The following is a 24,472-nucleotide window of genomic DNA, read 5'->3' on the forward strand; positions in this document are numbered from 1 at the left end:
GTTAGGTTAAATGCTGTTAAGTGTTATTCCTCCGTGGAATTCTTAACGTTAAGTTATAAGTTAAGTTAGGTATTAGTTCAGTGTTGTACCTCTGTTGCATTGCAGGGGCTAAGGTGTAAGTTAAGTGACAAATTAAGGGAGAAGTTAAAGTGTTCTTTAGAGTTGTAACATTTTTACGCCATGCTCCTTTTAATCCTTCCCTGCACTGTCTTTTGTCCCATGCGCATAAACACAGCACACACCCACCCACACTCCCCTAGGGAGTTCTCAGTTCATTTCTGTTTTGGTTGCCTGGTTTTTGTTTGGTTTTGTTGTTGCTTCTTTTCCCTTGTTGTGCCTCAGCTGTCCTGTAGGCAGTAGAGTAAATCTTGCCATTAAACTTGTTGTATTTTGTCGCTCAATATTAAATCTGACTTTTGTTCATGCCCTTGTCACCGATTTTTAAGCGATCTCAAACGCTCTCATTCATGACAGCACCACAATGTCCCGCATCACCGAGGGCCCTGACACACGCCCGTGTCACAAAGGGCCACCCCCGGCACCCAAGAGCAGAGGGACAGCCTGGAAGCGGCCCAGAGCAGCCCCGGCCCCGTGGCCTTGTAGCCCCTGGCGTGGCCAGAGCCCTGGGAGGCTTTGGCCACGGTGGGAGCCGGCAGCCCCAGCCCCGGCCTGCAGAGCCCTGGGGCTGCAGCCCGGGCTGGCCGGGGCAGGAGGAATTGGCCGGGCCGGACGTGCCAGGGCCTTGTGGGCAGTGGCTCCGTGTCCCGCGGGAGGCCGGGGACGAGGGGTGTCCCTCAGGGCTGTGCCCGGGCACCGGGGCTCGTCAGTGCCTCGCTCAGTGACACCCAGGGGCACCGAGCGCAGCCTCGGCGCCTTTGCAGGGCACGGGGAGCTGAGCGGGGCAGGGGCACCACGGAAACACCGAGTGCCTGCCCGGGGCAGAGCCGGGGCAAAGCCGGGCTGGAGAGCCGGGAGAGGCTGCTCAGAGCTGGCCCGGGCACTTGGGCACCTGGGAGACAGAGCCCGGCTCGGAGCTGACACTGAGCCCAATACCTGAGAAATAACAGCCGGCTTTTCTAGACACACTTCGTTATTTTGTATTTTCTCAACGTGACTTTTTATCAGGGAACATTTTCAATGTTCATTTTACTTTATTTTTTAGCCTATAGAAATAATTCCGTTGTATTTTGTAATGTGCGAAGAGGTATGTGCTGGGAAAGGTTGTGGTAATGGAGCTTTTTCTTCAATATATTTTCAAATCTGAGATGTGACAAGTCCAGACTTTGACTCCAGCAGCAGTGTCTGGTTCCAGACTGCTCTGCTTTTCACAGTGACATCTCAGTTCATTGAAATCCAGCAGTCAATACCCTGGAAACACGGAAAAGCTTAGAATGAGCTTTATGCCCTTGGAGTGTTTGCTGTGTCCGTACATTTCACATCTCCCCTGGTGTCCATTCAGCCTCTCCACTCCTGTCCTAGAGCACATTGCTGGATCCAGAGTTCAGTACGTGCTTTTACAGATAGATACATGTGATTATTGTGTACACGATTTTCTTGCAGTGAGTTATTGTGATGGTAATTCCATGATCCTCTGCTTTGTGCCCAAAGAATGGTTATTGTATCTAAACCCCGGCAGCCCGGGAGGGGATGTGTGCGGGGCCGGGGCGGGGAGAGGCTCCTTGTTCATTCCGCGGGCGTTTTGAAGCCTCGCTGCTCGGGTTTTCCGCGGCTCTCTCTGTGCACCGTGGGTTTCTGTTTGGCTGAAAAGCGTTTTTGCCCCAAGCAAACAAAGGATTTTTTCCCTTTTCTCGGCTCGGAGAGGCTGCAGGGGCAGCCTTGCCGTGCCTGGAGGCGAACTGAGCAGCTGCTGTGTCGCAGCCCGGGGGCTCCGCGCCGGCAGGAGCGGAGCGGTGCCGCTGCAGCCCAAAGCCGCTGCGAGCCGGGCCGAGCCGGGAGAGAAAACAGCCCGAGGCTTCAGCCCCGCTGCTTCGCCTGCCGGGACCGTGCCCGCGGAGCCCGGCTGGGGAGGAGTTCAAGGGCAGGCGAGCCCCGGGCTTTCATCTCCTTCGGGACAGCCCCTGGTTGGTTTTTCCCCTGGGGAAGAAGCGGCGCCACCTGTACAATGTGTTGTGAGCAGGGATTTCTCTGGCATTTTGGGTCATTTTCCCTGGTGAGTGTGGGGAAAGGTCTGATAATTTAATATCCAGAAGTCTGGGAGGTTTTTTTGCTTTGTAGGCTTATTGTTTGTTAATAAACTGTTGGGGTTTTTTCCTCTTTCATCTATTAATATTTATTTCCCATTGGTGGAAAGGGATTATTGGAACCCTGCAGAGAAGACAGCACTCACTCCAGTGTGCTTTTTAAAATCGTCTCTCAAACTAAGATACCCATCCCTGTGGCCTCCTGTCCACTCACCCCAAGGGACTCCGGTGGCTCTCCCAGTCCATCCCAGTCTCTCCCAGTGTCCTCACAGTCCCTCCCAGTGTCACCAGAGTCCTTCCCAATTCCTTTTAGTCCACAGACATTCCTTTCCCAGTCCACTCCCAGACCTCCAGCCTCTCCCACTGCCATCCCAGTGCCTCCCCAAATCTCTCCCCTCTATCCAAGTGCCCTCTCAAATCCTTTTCAGTCAAATCCCAAACCTCCAGTCTTTCTCCCATTGCCCCAATCCACTCCACTCTCTCCCAGTGTTCCCGTACTCTCTCCAATTTCATTTTCTCTCTTCAATTTCAGCCCGACGCTGCCCACAGTAAAGTGCTGATGGGGATGGGGGCTCTGTGTTGGGCTTCGTCTTCGTGGCACTGGGGCTCAGCTACTAACTGTGCAAGGAGAGGGGGGGAGGTCCCGGGGGTCGTGTTCCCCCTCCCCCAGTGTGTGTGCTCCTCCTAGGGACCGCCAGCCGGGGGTCACCACCTTTTCTCTGCCCACAGAGCTCCTGAGCCAGCAGTGTCTACAGCCCCTCCCCGTGGCCTCGGACCCAGCCAGGATCCCACGCTCAGTCCCCACGCTGATTTTGGGAGGGGAGTGCGTCCTCTCCAACCCTGTGTTACTCTGTCCAAGCCAAGCTGCTCCCAGCGCTCCCAATAAAGCTTCCAAGTTTTACCCAGTTCCATTGACTTGGGGGCGGGACTGGGGAGGGACTTGGGGGGACCCCGCGGGGGGATCGTGACTGGGGGGGAGGGTGGGGTCCAGGTGGGGAACACTGGGTGCTGCGGGTCTGCCCGGCAACCGGTGAGTCATCACAGCTGCTCTCTCTCATTGGCTGAATCTTCTTCATCGCATTCTCTGATTGGCTGAGAACAGGCCCGGGCGTTGAGAGAAGGAACAGGAGAGATCCCGCCCCGAGCACCGGCACGGGAACAACAGAGCCAGCCTGGGAACAGCGAGGGAATTTATTACCAACCAAATCACAGCGGGACAAGGAAAAGAGAGAGAAATCTCTCCAACACCTTTCCCCCACCCCACGGAGATCACCAGGACCACGGATCACCAGGGCTCTGCCCAACGGGGGTCACTGAGGATCATCCAACACCGATCCTCCCATGGGAAATGGAGCTGGAGCAGAGCACGAAGCTCTTCCCACACTCGGGACACTCACAGGGCTTCCCTCAGTGGTGACTCCGTTGGTGTTTAGTCAAGTGAGAGCTCCTGGCGAAGCTCTTCCCACACACAGGACACTCGTAGGGCCTCTCCCCAGTGTGGATGCGCCGGTGCCTGATGAGGTGGGAGTTATCCTTGAATCCCTTCCCGCAGTCGGGGCAGCGGAAAGGCCTCTCATCTGTGTGAATTCGCTCATGTTTGAGGAGACTGGAGCTGGTCTGAAACCTCTTCCCACACTTGGGACACTCGTAGGGCCTCTCCCCAGTGTGGATGCGCTGGTGTAGTCTCAGGGCAGAGCTCCATCCAAAGCTCTCCCGACATTCCAAGCAGGTGTAGGGCCGTTCCCCAGTGTGGATCACCTGGTGCTGCATCAGATAAGAAATACTCCTGAAGCTCTTCCTGCATTTCCCACACTGATAGGGCTTCTCCCCTGTGTGGATCCTCTGGTGTTGGATCAGGTGGGAGCTGTAGCTGAAACCCTTCCCACATTCCAAGCACTTGTGGGGCTTCTCCCCTCCAGGAGGCTTCTCCACCAGCTCTGAGCTCTGCCTGGATCTCCGGCCGCCTTCCCGGCTCAGGGAGGGTCTTTCCTCCTCGCAGCTCCCTGGGCTGGGTTTGCAGCTCCTTCTCGAGAGGAACCTCTCAGGAGTTTCCTCGTCCTCCATCTGCCAATGCCTTGGGAATGAAAAATCCTGGTTTGGAGGAAAACACAAGAGAGCACCTTGGGCTGAGGGTTCCTCCTTCCAAAGTGCAACTCAGGAAGTCATTGGGCATCTTGTGTCTATAAGAACCTCCAAAACACAACGATTCAGCACAAAAATTATCCAAACATCAAGACACAGATGAAAATCTCCCCAAAAAGCAAGTTTCAGCCCAAATCCCTTCCAAAATATAAAGATTCAGCCCCAGCAAAAAAATCAAAGCACCAACATTTAGCCCAATAAAGCTCACAAACACCAAGATTCAGCCCTGTGAAAATCATGGATGGTCCTCTTCAGTCACCTGCTGCATGTGGGGGGACCAACGCTCCTGGGGCTGGGGCAGAGGCTGCAGATACAGGGAGGAGTGGAACATTGTGCTGCTTCCCATTTCTGCTCCTCCTCTGGTGTCCCTGCTCTTCCTCACACTCCTCTTCCTCCCATTATTCCTCTTTCTCCTGCACAATCCCACCTGCTCCTCCCATGTGCATCGTTTGATCCTTTTGTTTTTCAACCCTGCTTCTCCTTCCCTTCTCCTGCTGCCCCCAGGCCCAGCACCCACTGCCGGCTCCCTCTTCCCCCCAAACCCACAGCATCCCAGCGCAGGGGCAGCGATGGAGCTGGGGCAGCTCGGGCTGGGGCAGCGCTGGGCTCTCGGCTGCTCCCGCCCGCACTCGCTCCCCACTGCAGCCGCTGCCGCCACCACAGCGCGGGGGGGCCCGGCCTTGGCGCTCCCCCCCTCCCACCTCCCCAAATTCCCCTGCCGGGGGGCGCTGGGGCCAGGAGACAGACGAGTGACAGATCAGGGGGGCTGGGAAGAGTCGGCAGCCAGAGAGCACTGAAAATCTCAGCAGTGACTACAGTGGGATCTTCGGGGACTAAACATGGCAGGGCACCCATGGAGGGTAGAAAGGGAAAGCCAGGAAGGGCTCCTGGCCAAAGGGATGATGATCCCAAAATATCTCTGAAGGGTCCCTTGGGAGCATCTGGAGGGAGTTTACACATTCTCCCAGAGGTAATCAAGGACAGGGACACTCAGGGGGGCAATCAGGGAAGTCCAGAAGAGATTCAAACAACAGGGGGATGGATGGTGTTGGTTTCCTAGGAAGGGACTGTGTGAAGGGGAGTGTGCAGGAATATGGTTCAGGAAAGAAGCAGCAGGAGCAATCTATGTGGGAAGAAAAAGGATGATGGAAAAGAGGAGGAAGAGAAAAATACTGAGGATGGGGATGTTTTTCAGCAGGCTCTCATCCTCAGAAGTCACCAGCTGCTGCAGATCCTTTGTATCCCCGGTTGCCAGGACAGGCACACAAGGAGGTCAGGATTGCAGGGGGTTTCTCTGTGCTGGGCAGCGGCAGGAGCGGGCGCAGAGGGGCGGCACCGGGAGCACGGGCTGGGGGCCTGTGGGGAGCTGCGGGGCCGGGCCGGGGCTGTGGGGCAGCCGGGGCTCAGCGCCGGGCGCTGCCTGAGCCCAGCACCCCCCGGCAATTGCAGGCCCGGCAGTGGCCCCCGGCCCCCAGGAGGCTGCGGGACGCCCCGGCCGCTGCCCGGCCCCGTGGAGCTGCCGGCCCTGCCCGCCGGGGGGGCCGCGTTTGGACACTGCGGCAGGACAGGCACCGGCTCTGGGATACGGGCTGGCCACGGCAGCCACAGCACAAGGAGCAGCAGCACGAAGGAACAGCTGGGAAATGGGCATTGGACGTGCAAGGATCCAGATGAGCTTTTAAGGGTTTTCTTTGGGTCAGTGCAGAAAGGAATGATTTAGCAGAAAGCTCAGCAGCTGTCAGAGGATGAGCACCCCCAGGCACTGAGGGGGCTGCAGGAGGGGCAGAAGAAGCCCCTGGAGCACTTGGTCACAAAGGCACAGCAGGGGAATGCAAGAAGGGATGAGGAAAAGGCCAAGGGGAAGGCAAAGGCCATGGCAGAGTTTCTACAGCCCCTGAGGGATGAACCCCAGGGCCCAAGGGGGCCCCAGCACCCAGGGGCTCTCACATCCTTACACCATCTTCAACCAGGTGCCCTCCTCACACTGACACCATTCAGTCCTTGATGGCAAAGATGCTTTCTGGGGATGCCCACTTACACAGGATGGCAAATTAGAATTTGCCTTTTAGTGGGAGTAAGAGGTAGAAGGGAAAATGGAAAAGACATGGACGGTCCTTCTGCAGGGATGCACGGAAGCACCAGCCTTATTGGGGCAAGCCTTGCAGAAAATATCACAAGAATTTACCCCACCCCCAGGGATTGGGTTAATGCAGGATGTGGATGACTTGCTGCAATCAGGAGGACAGGAAGTGGTAGAAGAAGCCTCTGTGAAATGGCTGAATGTTCAGCCTAAAAATAATCTTTCAGTATTTGAAAAAAAAAAAAAAAAGAGCAGATACTAGAGAAAAGAGATAAATATTTGGGACATATTTTGTCTGAAGGTTTGTGGCATCTTGAACTAGAGAGGGTCTGGGGAGTCTGAGAAGTAATCCAGGACTGAAAAGGAGGTGCAAGAATTCTGAGCATTACTAGGAAATTGCAGGATCTGGACTGAGGATTCTCTGTTCCAGCCAGAACATTGTATCACTTTCTAAACCCCAATAGCTTCAAGGTTGGGGTACGGACAGAAGAAAGGGAACAAAAGCTGAGAAAATGAAAAATAACAAAATGATTGGTGCCGCAGCTATGACTATTCCAGACTCAGGAAAGAAATTTGGATTCTACGTGTGTATAAGTACATATTATATTATTGTCTTTTTGCAAATGTTAAAATGAATGCTATCTGTTGGAAAACTTTGCTTTATGAATATAGTTTATTTTAGTTCTGCAATTAATAAAACTTATTAACAGTTGTGTGATAAATATATTTTTCTTGGAGTATAATGTAAAAATATTTTGTTCATGTAACAAACTTGGAGAATGGTAAAAAAGATAATCAGGAAATTCTTCACATTCCCGGGTTATGGGACACCAAAAGCGCAGGGAAGGCAAAAATAGTGATTTACAGGTTGGAGGAGAAGGATTCTGACTAATGCATGAAGGTCTATGAATATGCAACATGTTGCTGCATTTAGGAAGTGTTTTCTGAGTCAGTGTGTGCCCTTGGCTGAAGGCCAAGCATCCGGCCATTATAACCTTTGGCCAGAGCCAGGGCAGATATTCAATTCTCTCCCTTGGAATTGATCTTTGCAATTCCTTACCCTGGGAATTCTCCACCTAGTGCGGGCTGGAGATAAGGGATGTATATTTCAAGCAGTCTGTGGCCAGAATCCTGTCTCTTGTGAAATCTCTGCCACAGGAAGCTGGGCTGGCACAGAGCCTGCCTTGGCACTTTGCTGTTCACAGCATCCACCCAGGACTCTGCCTCTCAATTACACTCACACACTGGGCTGCCTGCGATTCCATTGCTGGAAAATATACCAAATTTAAATTTTTTTTACATTTCATTTTACTAGTCAGGCTCGGTTTGCCTTTCTCTCAGGAAAGAAATTTTAAAAGGTTATTTTTAATGGACTGTTAGACCACTCAACAGAGATGAGTTTAACATCTCAACAGACTGGGAAGAGCCCAAAAGATACCAACAAAGAGAACAAACATCAATAAAACATCAAAGTCCATCAGCAAACATAAAGGAACACCCACCCCAGACACTGCCCCTGGCCAAGATGGAGACACCTGGTCTGGAAAAGACTGAGAAGGAAATCCAGGAATGCGGATCTAATTAACATCAGAAGATGAGAAATCCGTGTGCAATAGGAAACCAAACACAAAGAACTACACAACTTTAAAGCAATGAACACTAAACCAATGGATTTCAATGGATTCGGACAGTAAAAAGTTTAGGAAAAATCTAGTAAAATTCACATCTCATGGAATGATTTTCTCTGCACACCCGGGCTATGTGTGGATGAAATTATTTCTGCTGCACACCCTGACCAGGATCAAGTAATGCCTTAACTCTCTAACATTAAGATATTGTTGGAAAGTTTTTGTTTTTCCTGCAGTTTCAGTGACAAGATTACACCATTAGAAAAATTTTCATAATAATCCTACTTTCATATTCTGAGTTGGGTTTGGACCAGGAGTGTGAGAATCAATTTTTACTCCTAGGAGAAGAAGTAGAAAAATCTAGATTGCATTGGATTTTCTTTGTGTATATTTGTGGGTGGCTCTTAATGATGGCAGAATTTCAGAATGGGTTTTTTGATGCTCACCTTTATGTTGCATTTTGCAAAACTAGAAGAGTATTAATGGTGAGGCTTCAACACATAAACAGTTAAAACAAAATTGTTAAAAAAAGAGAAAAGAAAAAAAAACCAGATTGTGGGGGTGCACTTGTGGATCACCTAAGGGCTGCTCCAGAATAGAAGCATTGGATCCAGGCACAGCCACAACAGGAGCTTTAGAAATGCAAATTAACACTGCTAGGGCAATGTGTGCACAATGAATCAGGATGATCTTCATGCCTGGGGGAGGAATTTCGGTGATTGCCTCTGTCTCTCACCCCAAGCTCTCCCTGCTTGCACAGATGGAATTTGCACAACTAAAGGCAGAGCCCATAGTGAGGATATCTGACTGCAACAGAAATTGGTTAAGCTGCAAAGGGAAACAGCAAACGCAGAATGTTGGGAAAACTTTACTAAAAAAAGTGGGGGGGAATCATCCCTCTCCCTGCTCCAACCTGAGCTGTCACTGTCCAGGTTATATAGGGTGTATTGGGGCACTGGGGTGTTTTTGGTGCCACAAGTTCAGGGAAATGAGTTGGAAATCCAAGTATGTGGTGATTTAATTAGAGAAAAGTGGTCAATTGATGCAGCCCTGGATGGAGGGAGCACCCAAAAACGCAAAAAAGATGAACAGACACCAGAGCCAATCCTACAACACCATGGACCAGCCCCTGGGAACCCTAACGAATTCATATCAGGACACAGAAAATCCATCCATAATTTGATTGGCAGAATTAGGATAAAAAGCATCCCCGAAAAAATAACCAACCACACAGCTCCAGCTCCTGACTTTCCTGACGACCAATCCACTGACATAAGGAAGGAGACATTTCACATGGGATAGGATCAGATTATCTATTAACAGAAGGAGGAGGGGTTTACGCAAAATTACATGACTCAAACTGCTGTTCGCAAATAGATGATAACTGAAAAGTGGTTAAACAGATAACAAAGGAAATAAGAAAGTAGCTCGTATTCCGGAGAAACAATGGGAATGGGACACGTTTTCGTGGTTCCCTGGCAGACCATGGCTTAAACGAATGCTGCTCCTCCTCTGACGTGCTGCAGCAACTCTCAGCTTTTTACCATGCACGACACCTTGCTCCAAAGAGGATGCAGGAAAAGAGATTGAGTCAATGGAAATTAAAAGTTTGGAAAGGCAATTCTTGAGAAAATGAGAAAAGGAGGGATTGAAAGCAGTAAGATTAATATCGTAGTGGGGGTGCATATTAAGAGGGACATGCAGTAGACGGATCGAAAGTCTGAACTTTTCAAGTACCTCAGCCAGTGGGGACGGAGATGCGGACGGGAAAATGAGGATAAAAAGGAGGCGGCGTTTTAGAGACCGCATGGCAAATGCCGCATGGCCTCTCTCTTTGTTCACCAATAAAGTCACTTTTACAGGACTCCTCTGTCTCCTTTGGGCACACAAACCTCTGGCCACGGGAATTTTCCCGCACAGCCCCGGGCACAGGGCAGACACCTCTGTGCCACCCACAGCAACCGGGACGAGCCAGCGCTGCTCCGGCACCGGCTCCTGCCGAGGCCCCAGCGGGAAGGAGACCGCGGGCAGCCGCTCCCGCAGCGCCCTCAGCCCAGCGCCAACACGGGCCGGCACCGGCACAACCAACCCGCCAGAGCCCCCTGCCGCCCCCTCGGCCCGCAGCGAGCCCCGAGCCCCCGCACAACCGAGCGCGGCTCCCACCTGCGCTGGGGCCGCCTCCGAGCTCCGCCGCCGCCTGTGGCTGAGGAATTCGATGGGATGTGTTGCCTTAACCTTTCTGACCACTCCCAGCCCATCTATGCCAGCATTCAAGCCCTCAAAGAAGGTGTCAATAAACTTCGGGTAGATCATGGGTACGACTGGCTGAACTGGCTCTTAGGGCACTGGGGACTCACTGGCTGGGTTAGGAATTTAGTTAAAATAGGTTTGTATGTATTAGGCATCATATTATGCATTGTAGTAGTTATTCCTTGTATTTTACAGTGTGTTAAGAATTTAATAGACAAATCGCATAAGAGTCTATTTTTAGTTAAAAGAAACGGGGGAGGTGTGGATATGGGTAATGCAAATGAGACTGAGAGTACTGCAGATTTAATCAGCAAATGCAGCCTGACAACGAGGATGCCTGGCAAGAGCAAACAGAGACCTGACTGCAAGAGGACTGGATCAAGTGTGGGTTATGGGAAATAAGATTTTACTAAGTCCACATGTAAAGTTTGTCTATGTGAGAGTTTGTCTGTGTAAGGTTTCTCTATGTGATTGCAGTAAAATATTACCAGCCTTCCTGTAATTGGTATATAAGCACATGTAGTGCTCAGTAAAAATTGGATTTTGATTGAGAGGAATGTTGAATTTGTCTTTACAAATGAGCTGTGGATCAGCCTGTAGATAAGGCTAGCACTGAGAGATAAAAGAAACAATGGGATGGATTCCACTGACTGATGAATGGGAAGAGATATTTGCCTTTACAAACAAACTGTAGGGCTGCTGATAAATGAAATTGGATACTGAAAGATGAAAGAAGCAAGGGGGGAAAACTATGAAATCTATAAGAATTAAAAATTAAAAGGGAGGGTTATACATTAGAGGGGAATTTCAGGTATGAGGTGTTCCGGGAATTCTCTGCCTCTCAAGTACCTCAGCCAACGGGGAAAGAGAGAGGGAAATGCGGCCGGGAAAATAGGATAAAAAGGAGGCTGTGTCCTCCAAAAATTGGAGAGATGCCAGGGGAATATCTCATGGCCTTTCCCTTTATTTAAATGAAGCAAAAAGGATTCCTCTGTCTCCTGTTTGGACATAAACCTCTGGTGTTTGTGGATTAATTTTCCTGGCAGAAAGAACTTTGGGATTCTTACCTGCACAAGCACGTGCAGTGCCTCAGTCATAAGTGCCTCAGAAATATCAGAAGTGTGTCTTCTTCAGAGTGTGGTCACAAGGGTTCAGAGTTGGAGCCAGTTCTGCGGGCAGGCTGATGAATAGTCTGGGGCTCCTCTGCAGAGCCCCATTCATTCTGGGGCTGCTTTCTGCTGGTTCTGCTGGACTGGCTCGAGGGAAACACACACCCAATTAACAGCAGTTAAATTACTCTGGCATGAAACAGTGGGGAACAGGCAGAGCAGTGAAGGGCAGCATGGACCAGTTGTTCTGGCAGGTCTGATGAGGTCTGGTTTGATACAGCACTCACAGAACTCTGCTCCACCTGTGACACTTCCACTTGCAGCAGATGACTGTTCCTCTTCACAATATCCAGCAAGGCAGGTCAAAGACACTTTTACCATTTTCATCTTCAAAAGGGAGAGGAAATCAGCAGCAAACATGAAGTAACCAGTCAGAGGTCCCAGGAAGAAACAAAAGAACAAAGAGTGGTGGAAAAAAACAGGTGGAGCAGTGATCCTTATCTGAGTGGGAGATATCCTCTGCTAATGGGCCATCTGTTAAAACCAGGTGGGGCAGTGTTCTTTATCTTTTCCACAACCCATCCTTCCTCCAGGAAGATATCTTCTGTTAATGGGCCATTGAGTGCCACTGCATGACTGATAAAATTCCATCATCCCATTGGGAGATGCTCCAGCCAGGGGGAGGAGCCAAGCCTTTCCTACCTAGATAAAATCTGAGATTTGGAACACCAAGGCAGCCCTTACCCACTGGTTTCCAGAGGACAAGAGCTACCAGACCTTTCTACAGCATCACTACTACAACAAGACCACTTCATCGGGACTGCTACCACCACCCTAACTAGCGGGGTGTCAGGTTGTATTCTGATTCTGTCAGGTGTTTTCTTTTGTACTATTGCATGTATTTTTTTTCTCTTATCTTTTTCCTATCCAATTGTATTTCTGACTTGGAGTCTCTCACTGGTTTTGCTTTCAACCCAGCATAATTTTGGGGGGGAATTTGGCTGAATATTTATATTTGGGGAGTTTTTAATCCGTGTCTTAAAGTTTGGACGATTTTGGGTGGTAATCTTGGTGTTTGGGAGGTTATTACAGACACATGATGCTCAATGACTTCCAGAGATGAACTTGGGCAAGGAGGAACACCCAGTTTATGGAGCTCTCTTCTTGTTATTTCCCCCTAATCCAGGAATTTTCATTCCTCAGGTGTGCAGGGATGGAGGAGGCAGAAAAGCCCCGGAGATCTCTCACGAGGAGGGGCTGCAAACCCAGCCCAGGGAGCTGCAAGGAGGAAAGACCCTCCCTGAGCCGGGAAGGCGGCCAGAGATCCAGGCAGAGCTCAGAGCTGGTGGAGAAGCCTCCTGGAGGGGAGAAGCCCCACGAGTGCTTGGAATGTGGGAAGGGTTTCAACTACAGGTCCCAGCTGATCCGGCACCAGAGGATCCACACTGGGGAGAGGCCCTACGAGTGTCCTGAGTGTGGGAAGAGCTTCTCCAGGAGCTCTCACTTGACCCGACACCAACGGAGTCACCACTGAGGGAAGCCCTGTGAGTGCCCAAGTGTGGGAAGAGCTTCGTGCTCTGCTCCAGCTCCATCCCCCATGGGAGGATCGGTGTTGGATGATCTCCAGTGACCCCCGTTGGGCAGAGCCCTGGTGATCTGTGTTCCTGGTTGTCCCCGTTGGGTGGGGGGAAGGTGTTGGAGAGATTTCTGTCTCTTTTCCTTCTATTGCTATGATTTGGTTGGTAATAAATTCCCTTGCTGTGCCCAGGCTATGTCTGTGACATCCGTTTTGCTGTTTGCTGTGTTTGCTCGTCCTGTCTTAATCTGCTCCTGGAGCTACTGCTTAAACTTTCTCTTCCCTTGCAGCTCGAGGGGTAGGGTCAGAGTGGTTCTGGTGGGTGCCTGGCATCGGGCCAATGTCACCTTGTCTTGGTTTGAAAGACAGGTATTTTCTAAGGAAAGGCGAGAACCCCTTTCCTGAGATGCAGAGTGCAACCCCTCCCTTCTAATTATTTTAGTTTCAAATCAGAGCCTGTCAGGCAGAAGATATGGGGATAGGAATAACAGTTCTTTACTGAGATCTAACAAGGCAAAATAGCAGAAACAACAGCTATAAAAACTGACAACAGAACGGAACAGTGTAACTCAGTTCCAGCCCCTTTGGCCAAAGCCCTCTCTCCCTGTGCTCAGTTACCGGTGCTGGGGGCAGGGCAGGTCCCACGCAGTTGAAGAGGGGCTGGAGTGATGGCGGCAGCAGCCCAGGGGTGAGAGGGATGGGGGAGTGACTCCCCCCTCACGGTGTCGGTCGTGGTGCTCAGCAGAGTGTCCGGAGGTAGCAGGGTGAGGTGGGAGAGCAGCAGAGCGATGTCCAACGGCAGGGAGCGTGGATCTCAGTGCTGGGATGGCAGGGGAGATGCCAGATCCGAGCACGGGGCGTCTTCCTCTCACTCCACAGGCGAAGTGAGAGAGCAGAGTCCCCCCAGACCCCTCTCCCACCTTTTCCTTTTCCGGTCTCCTCCCATCCCCCCACCCCCCTGCAAGAGAAAACTGTTGCTACTAAGGTGTAGCCACAAGTACTCAGCATAACAATGGGAAAAATTCCACAGAGAGAAAAGGGAACAATTCAACCCCCAAGAGGAGGAAAGAGTGGTCTGAAGATCTTATTCTGAATTTGCTTTTCTTTCTCTTTCTTTGTGTAGTTAATAAAGTTTTTTATACCCTTTTAAGTTTTAGGCCTGACTTGCTCTTTTGCTCCTGGTTCTGTCTCACAACAGAAAATGTGTATATTTAAATTGGCAACTCAAAACTATAACATTATTTGGTGCGTTGGCCAGGAAATTCAAAAATTCAAATTAAACCAAGACATTAGATTATCCTGTCTGGATGAAGATAACCAGAACTCCAGGAAAGGAATTTAATGATGGGGAGTAGGACAGGATGGCTACAAAAAAAGTTGATTTGCAGGTTGGGGTTGATGATTTTGAATAATGAAGTTCTATAAATGTGCAACACGTTGATGCATTTAAGGAAGTGTTTTCTGAGTGTGTGGTCTTGGCTGAATACCCAGCACCCAGCCACATTAACCCTTTGCTTTACTGTCTTAGTCTCCTATTTGTCTTTTTTTTCTTTTTTAATTAAACCCTGTAAAATTTACCAGGAAAGTGAACCTCGTTTTTCACATCACTATGGGCAGGGAGCTGCTGCTCCTGAAGCTCACCTTTCCTCGTTCCTTCCAGGAGGAAAGCTGGGTGTGGGAGCGCTGCATGCGCTCCTTCAGAGGCTGCTGAGGGCAGGGCTGGGGAAGGAGAAGAAGTGGATGAAGAACTGCGTGCAGTGTCCTGGCCCTGCTCATCCTCCCCATGAATGACGAGGCCCCCAGGGTGGGCCAGGCACTGCTGCCAAGGCTGAGCACTGACACGGAGAGGGGTGGCTGAGCCCCCCTGGGGCTCCAGGCCTTGGGCAGCATTCCCCAAGCACAGCCCAGGGAAGGGTCCCTGCAGAGCCAAGTTGGCATTGCCAGCACCTGCCCTGCCCACTCCAGCAGGGCTCAGCACCAGGCCAGGACACCGAGGTGTGGACAGGTGTGTGTCCAAAGGTGTTGGAGAGCAGGCATTTGGGCCTCAATCCCTGTACCTGGGGGCCATTCCCGGATGTTTTGGCAGTTCCCTAAAGGCAGAGTCACCCCAGGTCAACTTTCCCAGGCCCTGGAGCCATCTCCCAGTTCCTGCTGTCCCACAGGCCTCCAGGAATGCCGTCCTTGCTATCGCAGAGCTCCTCAAGTGGAAGGAGCTGAAGCACGTGGTGAAGACAGGGCAGAGCTGGAGGATGGCTGACTGCTTGGTGAGGATGTGCCCCAGGGACTGTGATGGGCCGTGGGCTCTGCAGCTGGGCCTGGGGAAGAGACCCCACAGCCTGGAGCTGCATCCTTGTTCCTGGCTCAAGAACAGAGCCCCAGGGGCTCTCCTCCAGTCCCATCTCCCCTTCCTGCACCCAGTGGGAGGGAGGAGGGCTCTTGGTAATGGGGCTGCTGCCAGGAGGGGCTGCTCCAGCCACCTGGAAGATGTGTGACAATGCCACATCTTTATGGTCCCTCCAGATGGAAAAGGACAGCAGCAGGGCTGAGCAGCACCTTCATCAGAGCCTGCAGTACCTGAGGGACCCTCAGCAATGTGTGCAAGACTGGACCATCAGGTTCATGAGCCCCAGCCCGGGGTCCCTCTTTGGGCAGCCCCTGTCCCCCCCAGCCCCTGCCCAGTGCCACATCCAGGCTGCTGGTGGTCCCTGGTTGTTTGGGATCGTGCTGGGGAACAGCAGGGGCTGACAGAGCTCTGTGCCCAGGGACCATCGTGTGACATCCCCAGGACCAGAGCGAGGAGCTGCCTGCTCTGGATTTCAGTGGGGAGTGGGGAGTGAGGGCTGGGAGAGTGGGGGGTCTCTACAAACACGGGAACTCATCTCGGCTCTGTTTTGGTCACAGAACTTCAGGCCTTGCAGAAAGATGGGTGTGAACTCACGCGTTGTCTGGCAGCTCAGAGCAGCTCGATCCTGAGGAGCCGAAGGAGCAGCGGACACCGGGACAGTCCCTGCGAGCTCTGTGGTGCTGGCACTGCTGAGCTGGGGGCCTGTTGTGCCCAGAGTGGGACATTCAGGCACGACTGATCAGGGACACCCTCCTGCTGATTCACAAGGTGCAGAAAGGACTCCTTGACTTCCCAGGGTTCTTCTCAGAGAAGGCTCTGGGTGTGGCTGGATCCAACCCCAGCCCCAGACTGGGGCAGCACTTTAAGTCTGAAGGGTCACACAGGCGTCCTTGAGCCTGGAGATCACTTTGTCCTAAGGATTATGGCTGGCAAGCCAACTATAGTTTTGTAAATAAAGTTAGTTTTTAAGTTTTAAATAATTGCTTTTCAAATTTCTTTTAAGACATCCCAAAGGTACCTGTGGGCAGGTGGGCACACAGGTGTGATGGGGTGGGTGGGATCAGGCCAGGAATTAGACCCTGATTTTGTGATTTACAACAGGACTTCTCCTCTGATCCTAATTCCCAGTGTTATGGTGCTGCCAGGTGTGCTGCTGGTGGGTCTGGGACCCTCACACTGAGATCTGATACCCCGAAACTCGGGTTTGGGTCCCTCAGATTGGGGGTTCAGGTCCTGGACTCCTAAACTGGGGTCAGGGGCCCTCAAACTGTAATCTGGGTTCTTTAAACTGGGTCTGGGAGTCTTAAACTGAGATCTGGTTCCCCCAAACTGGGATCTGCAGCCCTCCAGCGTGATCTGGGATCCTCACACTGAGGTCTCAGCTCTCCACCCTGGCACCTGGGCCTCTCAAACTGGGGTCTGGAATCCTCAAACTGGGTCTGGACCCTCCCCCCGCCTGCAGTTTGGACCCTGAAAAAACTGGGGAGACAAGTGGGGGAGGTGAGGTAGGGGTTTATTTGGGGGTACAAAGATTAAAGGGGGATGGGGAGACCTCAGGGTGGAATTTTGGGTCCTCCTTAGAGGGGGGAGGTGAGTGGGAGTAGCTCAGGATGGAGATTTGGGCTCCTCAGGTTGGGCTTTGTAGAGTCTCAGGGGGGATTTGGGATCCCAGGGTGGGTTCTGGAGGGTCTCAGGGTGGAATTTTTTGGTGTCCCAGGGTTGATTTAGGCAGTTCCAAGACAGATTTTGGGGTGCAAGATTGATTTTGTGGGTCCCAGCGCCAGATTTCACAGACCCCTTAGTGGGGGGCCTTTGGGGTTTGAGGATTCCCAGGGTGGATTTTGGAGTTTCACAGTGAGTTTCACCCTCCCCAGGATGGATTTGGGCATCTCAGGTTGGGTTTTGGGGTTCCAGAGTAGGTTTTTAGGGTCCTAGGATGGATTTTTGGGGTCCTAGGCTGGGTTTTAAGGGTCGGGGGATGGATTTTAGGGTTCCAGCACCCGCAGCGCAAAGTCCAGGGCGGGGGCACTGTGGGTCAGACACCCCATGGACACCACGTCGATGTGGGGCCCCAAAAACTGGGGGAGGGTCTCCAAAACGATGCCCCCGCTGGCCTCCACCGTCACTCCGGGATGTGCAGCCTTGACCTGCGCCGCAGCCGAGTGCAGCTCCTGGGGGGACACCCTGTTAGCAGGGAGCACCCCCTCCCCAAAATTTGGGGGTACACTGGACATAGGGATGTATACTGGATGCTACATAGTGCAGAATCCCCCCCCAAATTGCCCCAAATCTGCCCAATGTGGTCCCCCCACAAGAAACCCCCAATTCAGGGATTATTCCACCCACTGAGCTCCAAAATTGGGGTGTCCACCCCCAACCCCTCCAAATCAAGGGTTATCCTGATTAAACTCAATAAAAATAGATTCCCACCCAACATCTGCCCAACTGGGGGCACCACCCACCACTGACCTCCAGAACAACCCCAAATTTGGGCTCTCCAATCCAAATGGCAGTCTCCCAAACCAGAACCCCCCAAAATTGTGGCCTCCTATACAGTCTCCAATCCAGGCATTTGCCCACCCACTGACCCCCAAATTACAGTCCCCACACCTAAACTCCCCAAGTAAAAGGTCCCTTCACCCACACCCCCCAAATTTGGATTATCCAACCCACTGACTCCCCCCGAAATTGGGATTCCCCCTCGTATCTTTAGGACTGCCCCAGATTTACAGCAGATTCCCATTTTACTGGTGTAGCCTCACCCCGGGATGTCCCCTGTGTTCCACTTTTGGGATTTATCCCCATTTTTGGAATCCAAACCCCCATTTTTGGGGCCCAGCCCACACTTGGGGTCCCACCACTATTGGCCCCCCTCCGATTTGGGGGCTCACCTGGGGTCTCAGGTTGTCCAGCAGGACGATGTCAGCCCCAGCCCCAGCAGCCGCCAGCGCCTCGTCCGCACTCGAGCACTCGACCCCCAACCGGCGGGTGAAGCCCCCGGCCCGGCGCACCCCCAAAATCATCTGGGGAAGAGGGGGGGTCAGGGAGAACCCCAGAGTGACGCCCCAGTATGGGGCAGGGTAAAATGGGGGCTCCCCACAGTCATTCGCTTAAAATTGGCCCCCCCCACTGCCCTCCCCCCCACATTGATCCCCAAATTTGGGGTTCTCTCCCCCAGAGTCCCCCAATTCAAGGGTGTCTACACCCCCAAATCTGGGGTTCTCTCAACTACAACCACCAAAATTTGGAGTTACCCATCACATGATCTCCCCCCAATTCAGGGGTGACCCCAATTTCCTTCCAAAGTTGGGAGCCCCGCACCCATCCCCCCCAATTCGGGGGTCCTCCCACATCAGTCCACGCCCACAATACCCCAGTCCAAGAGTCTGTCCCAAAATTGGTACCCCTTTTAAATATTGGTGCTTCCCCACCACCCTCAAAATTCGGGGTACCCCAAGCCATCACTCCCCCAAAATCGAGCCCCCTCCACCAAAACCCCCCATTACCTCCAGACCTCATATTCCCCACACCCCCAAAACTGGGGTTGTCACACCGACCACCCAGAACCCACCAATTCAAGGGTCTCCCCTCCAATCTCCCCCCCAAACTGGGGTGCTGCTCCTCCAGTCTCCGAGTTTCCCCAAAATCCAGGGATCCTTCCGCCATTACCGCCCAAATTCTAGAGTCCCCCCACACCCAGAACCCCCCAATTCAAGCCCCCTCCCAATTGTCCCCACAAAGTTTGGCGTCCCCACCTGCTCGAGCCCCCCCGCTGCCGCCGCCAGCGCTCGGTGATTGTCCTTGAGGAGGAGGAGTCCCCCCAAACCTGCCCGGTGGGGGTCAGCGCCCCCCACCCCCAGCGCGTATTTCTCCGCCAAGCGGAACCCGGGCGTGGTTTTTCGGGTGCCCCCCACGACCCCCGCCCAGCCCTGGGCCCGGGCCACCCCCACAGCCCTCGCGGCCATCGAGGCCACCCCGCTGCAGCGCCCCAAAATATTGAGGGCGACCCTCTCCGCTGCCAGCACCCCCGCGGCCGGACCCTCCACCTCGGCCACCAACACCCGCCCGGGGGGCAGCGCCGCCCCCTCGGGCACCCTCCAGGTGACCCGGCACCCCGACACCCCGAAAACGGCCTCGGCCAAGGGGGCCCCGGCCAGGACACCCCCCGAGTGCCCCCCGGCCTTGCTGAGCAGCTGCGCTCGGGTCGCGCTGTCCCCCACGGTCGCCACCGCCGCGTCCGGCCAGGGCGCGTCCTCGTCCAGCCAGGAGCGCGCCAGGGAGCGCAGGCGGTGCGGGGGGGGCGGGGGGGCCCAGCCCCGGGCGGGGGGCGGCGAGCGGGCCGGGGGCGAGCGGGACATGGTCCGGGGGAGCCTGGGCAGAGAGACGGAGGCGCTGCTTGGGGGCTGCGGGATTTGGGGTCGTGGAGAGGGATTTGGGATCATGGAGAGGGGCTGTTGGCGTCCTAGGTGGGGCCCTGAGAGGGTCTTGGGATCCAGGAAGGATTTTTCAGGGAGATATTTGGATCTGGAGGGGTTTAGAGGTGTTGAGGGGAAAATTTGGGTTGGTCTTTGGGAAGCCCGGAGTGACACCCGATCCCATAGAAGAGTATAGGGCAGGGTAAAATGGGGGATCCCCCGTCTTTGAATTAAAATTGGGGTCCCTGCCACTGATCCCCACAAATCGGGGTCTTCTCCCCAGTGCCCCCCAATTCAAGGGTGTCTTCGGGCCCCAAAGTTGGGGTTCGCCCAACGACAAACACCAAAATTTAGAGTTACCCAACACACGATCCCCCAGTTCAGGCTATTGAAGCATTGAGGGGGAAATTTGGGTTGGTCTTTGTAGGATTTGGGGAATTTTGAGGGGTTGCTGCGGGCGTTGAGGGTCCCAGGAGGGTCCTTGAAGAGATATTGGGGTCCTGGGAAGGGCTTGTCGGGAGGTTATTGCGTCCTGGGAAGGGGATTTTGGGCGGCTCCTGGGGGGAGGTTGAGGGTCCTAGGAGAGTCTTGGAGGGGATATTGGGGTCCTAAGGGGATTTTGGAGAAGATTTTTGGTGCAGGGGGGATGTTGGGAGTTATTGGGGTCCTGGGATGGATCTGGGGAGTCCAGGAAGGAGATCAAATGTGGGTCCCGCCCCTCCATGGGCACCCAAAATGTGGGTCCCTCTCCCCCGTCCTGCCCCTTCCCCCCAGCTCAGGGGGGTCCAAAGTCCGGTCCGGAGTGGCCACATCACCCACCCCTCCCCCCTCCCCTTCCCGAGACTCCCAGGTGGGGGAGGGGCGCCCCACTGACCTGTCCAGGGTTGGAGGCGACTGAAGCCCGAATTGGGGCTTGGGGGTTCTTACCTGGGGGGGCGTGGCCCGCCTCGCCCCAATGCCCGACCCTGGGCTGTGATTGGCTGCCCTGGGGGTCCCCACCCCCCAAAAAACCCGCAGGCGGTTTGGGATGGGGGAGGGGAAATTCCCTTTATTGACAGTAAATGAGCGTGGCGAGGGCATTGGGGACACTTGGGTGGCGCCCCACGGACGGGGGGTGGCACTTGGGGTGACACCAGATGACATCAGGTGATTCCCCCAACCTGCCCCCCCCTAATTCAGACCCTGCCACATCCCATTAGTGTCACGTGGGGGGGTTACAGAGGCATCGGGGGTGACGGACACATGGGGGTGACAGGAGGTGACAGTGACAGGGGTGTTCCCGCAGTAGCTGTGATAGGAAACACTGGGATGTGAAAGGGAAAACAAGGCCGGGGCGGGGAATGGCGTGGTGACAGTGCCAGGGGCGTGGTGACAGTGCCCGCGGTGTGATGGTGGCAGTGCCCGCGGTGTGATGGTGGCAGTACCATGGGTGTGGTGCTGGCAGTGCCAGGTGTGTGGTGGTGTCAGTGCCAAGGGTGCGGTGACAGTGCCAGAGATGTGGTGGCACTGCCAGGGATGTGGTGGTGACTGTGTCACGGGTATGGTGCCAGTGCCAGTGGTGTGGTGACAGTGCCAGAGGTGTGGTGACAGTACCAGGGGTGTTCCTCTGGGCGGGGCTGGGGCCGAGGGGTTGGACAAGGTTGGGCTGAGGGCAGAAGATGGAGATGGGGGAAGAGGGGAACAGAGGGACATTGCGAGTGGGAGACAGGGAAGAGATCGAGATAGGTGAGCCATGGTGGAGGGGACAGCAGAGGGGACATGGAGATGACAGTGGGGGCAGGGACAAGAGAGGACCCAGACATGGAGTTGGGGACATGGAGAGGACATGGACATGGTGGTGGGGTCATGGGGATGGGGATGGTAGCCAGGAGGAGATGGTCAAGGAGACCTGGAGATCGTGGAGGTGACCTGGACATGGTGGTTTCAAATGTGGAGAGGACAGGGAGGAGCTGGAGGAGACAGGAAGATGGAACTGGGGACAGAGATGAGCAGTGAAATGTGGAGAGGTGGTGGGGACATGGGGAGGACATGAGGGGGGATATGGAGATGTTCAAGGTGAACGGGATGTGGTGGTGGGACATGAGGGGGGGACAGGGAGATGGTAGTGGGGGCATGGAGATGGTCAAGAGCACCTGGAGATGGTCGAAGGGACACAGGAAGTGAGAGGGTGGGGACAGGGAAGAGCTGGAGGTGACCTTGGACTGTGAAGGTGACCATGGAGGTGACCCATGAGCAGAGGGCAGGGTTCAGGTGGGACATGGGCCCATGGGAATAGGGGGATTGGGAATGCTGGGACAGGGGGCTGTGGGGACATGGTGTGAGCAGTGTCAGGGTGATGGTGTCAAGGGTGTGGGTGGTGAAGATGAAGGTGATGATGAAGATGGTGCTGTTGGTGTTGTGGTGATGATGATGGAGGTTGATGGTATTGGGAGATGATGATGGCAGTGTGGGTGATGAAGATGAAGATGATGATGTTGCAGAGGATAAGGCTGATGATGTGGGTGGTTGTGGTGATGAAGATGATGGTGATGATGAAGGCCACCCCTGCTCCTTATTGAGGGCATTTCACATCTCGATGGGGACCAGCACTGGCAGCGCCATCGGCTCTGGAGCCTCAAAGATGTCACAGTCCAGAGCCTCAAAGACCTCGCTGTGCTCTGGGAGCTGCATGAAGTGGGGCTGGAGGGGGTCACCAGGGGGTCACTGGGCTGGAACACTTAGGGGACACCTTGGGGACACCCAGGCAGGACTCCTGGGGGCTGGGGAGGCTCCACTGGTGTTGGGACTAAGGAGCAGCAGTTGCCCATCCCAAACACTGTCCCCACAAGAGGATTGTGCCAAGAGACAAGCACAGAATGGAGCACCCTAAGGTAAGATCAAGGTGGGACAATTGTCCTCAGGCCAGCTTGGACCTTGGGGGAGGTAAACAAAGCTGGGGGATCAGAATGGACCCTGGTGGTGGACAAGGAAATCCAACCCAGCACTGGTGCTGGAATCAGCTGTGACTGGGTCAAAGGGAATTCCAGAGGGGCAGATGGTGACCACTGACCCATGGCCACCACCAAGCCCAGAAACCTCCAGCTGAACAGAAGAGTCAGCCTGAGCCTGGAATAATCAGCACCCAAGGCCAGGGAATCGTTAAACCAATGGCATTAGAGAGGGGTTGTAGCCCATGAGCACTAATTCCTGAGTTTGCTAAAATGGATAAACAGGGAGAAGTTCAGAATGACCTCAGGACCCCCCAACACCCAAAAGCTCCAGGGGAAGAAGGACCAACAGGACACTGCTGGATCCATGGGTGGTGCTGACCTTCTGATTGATCTCTCTCCCTCCCTTCTCCCTCTCTTCCTGCCCTTCCTCCTTTCTCTCCCTGGCATTTCATTGTTCAGTCAATTCCAGACTATTGACTTTGGTCCCATTTGCCCCTGAATTTGGGCAGAGGCACCTCAAGGATGGGATCTGAACAGCCCAAGATTCTTCAAGTGACCTTAACCCCCTCATTGCCAAGAGCCATGAAGCCACGAGTGCTGATCCTTGGCCAGGGAAGCTCTGTCACTCCCAGACGGAGCAGAGGAGCCAGGGCTCCAGGCTCCTGGCCATGATCCTCTCCTGCCCCGAGCCCAGCCTGTGCTCCCTGGGGATGGGGCTCCCAGAGCCCTGGGCAGAACCTGTTTCCCTCTGTGCCCCAAACCCTGGGGGCTCCAGAGGCTGCTCTGGGTGCCCCTCGTCCCTCCCAGCTCCAGGGGGACATTCCAGGGTGTCCCAGCCTGCCCTGCCCAGGGCACACAGTGGTGTGCGGGGAGAGAGAGACCCCTGGGAGCCCCTGGAGTCACTCTGGTCATGGTGGGGGAGGGACTGGAGACTCGCAGGGATGAGCAAGGGCCACAGAACACACAGGGACACGGAACACGGACATGGGAACACACATGGAGATAACACACAGAGACACAGGAACACGCAGGGATGTGGGAACACACACATGGACAGGGGAACACACACACAGACATGAGAACAGGCACACGTGCATACACAGAGTTGTTTTGCTGAAGGGGTTTATTGATTATTCCAGGGAAATTCCCAGGGCTCCCAGGGGATCAGGGGGATTATCCAGAGATGATCATCTCCTCATGCTGCTGGAGGGGGACAGGCCCTGGGTGTCATCACCAGTTCCAGACCTGAAAGGCAAAGCCCAAGTCGTGACACCCGTGTCCACTGGGACACGAGAGGAACCTTGTTCCCACCCCTCTCTTTGCAGGGACCTGCAGCAGGAGAAGGGATTTGGAGCCCCGAATACACCTGGGACTGGACTTGGCTCCTGACATCCATGGGGCTCCCAGAGCCCCTCACCCTGGAATATCCCAAAACCTCCCAGAGCCCTTGCTGCTCCCACAGGGACACTGGGTGTCCCCAGAGCCCCCCAGTGCAAGGAAAGCCTTGGGGACAGCTCTGTCCACCTAACCCCAGCATATGGATCAGGGACAGCCCCCTCCATATCCCTCTGACTTTCCCAAGCTCTGCCCACCCCAGAGGGCTCAAGGCTCTGCCCTGGTCCCCGAGGATCTTTTGTGGGGCTGGAGAACCCCCAAGATTTCTCACCAGGGCATCCAGAGGGGCAGCCGGGCATCACTCCCGCAGAAGCTCCACCTGCTCAGCCACGAGGGGCTGGGGAGAAAGGGGGGGTTAGAGCCACACTGGGGGATACTGGGGCTGGTTGGGAGATACTGGGG

The sequence above is a fragment of the Sturnus vulgaris genome, unplaced genomic scaffold, assembly GCF_052056855.1.
Source record: "Sturnus vulgaris isolate bStuVul1 unplaced genomic scaffold, bStuVul1.hap1 Scaffold_194, whole genome shotgun sequence".
NCBI classification, from domain to species: domain Eukaryota; kingdom Metazoa; phylum Chordata; class Aves; order Passeriformes; family Sturnidae; genus Sturnus; species Sturnus vulgaris.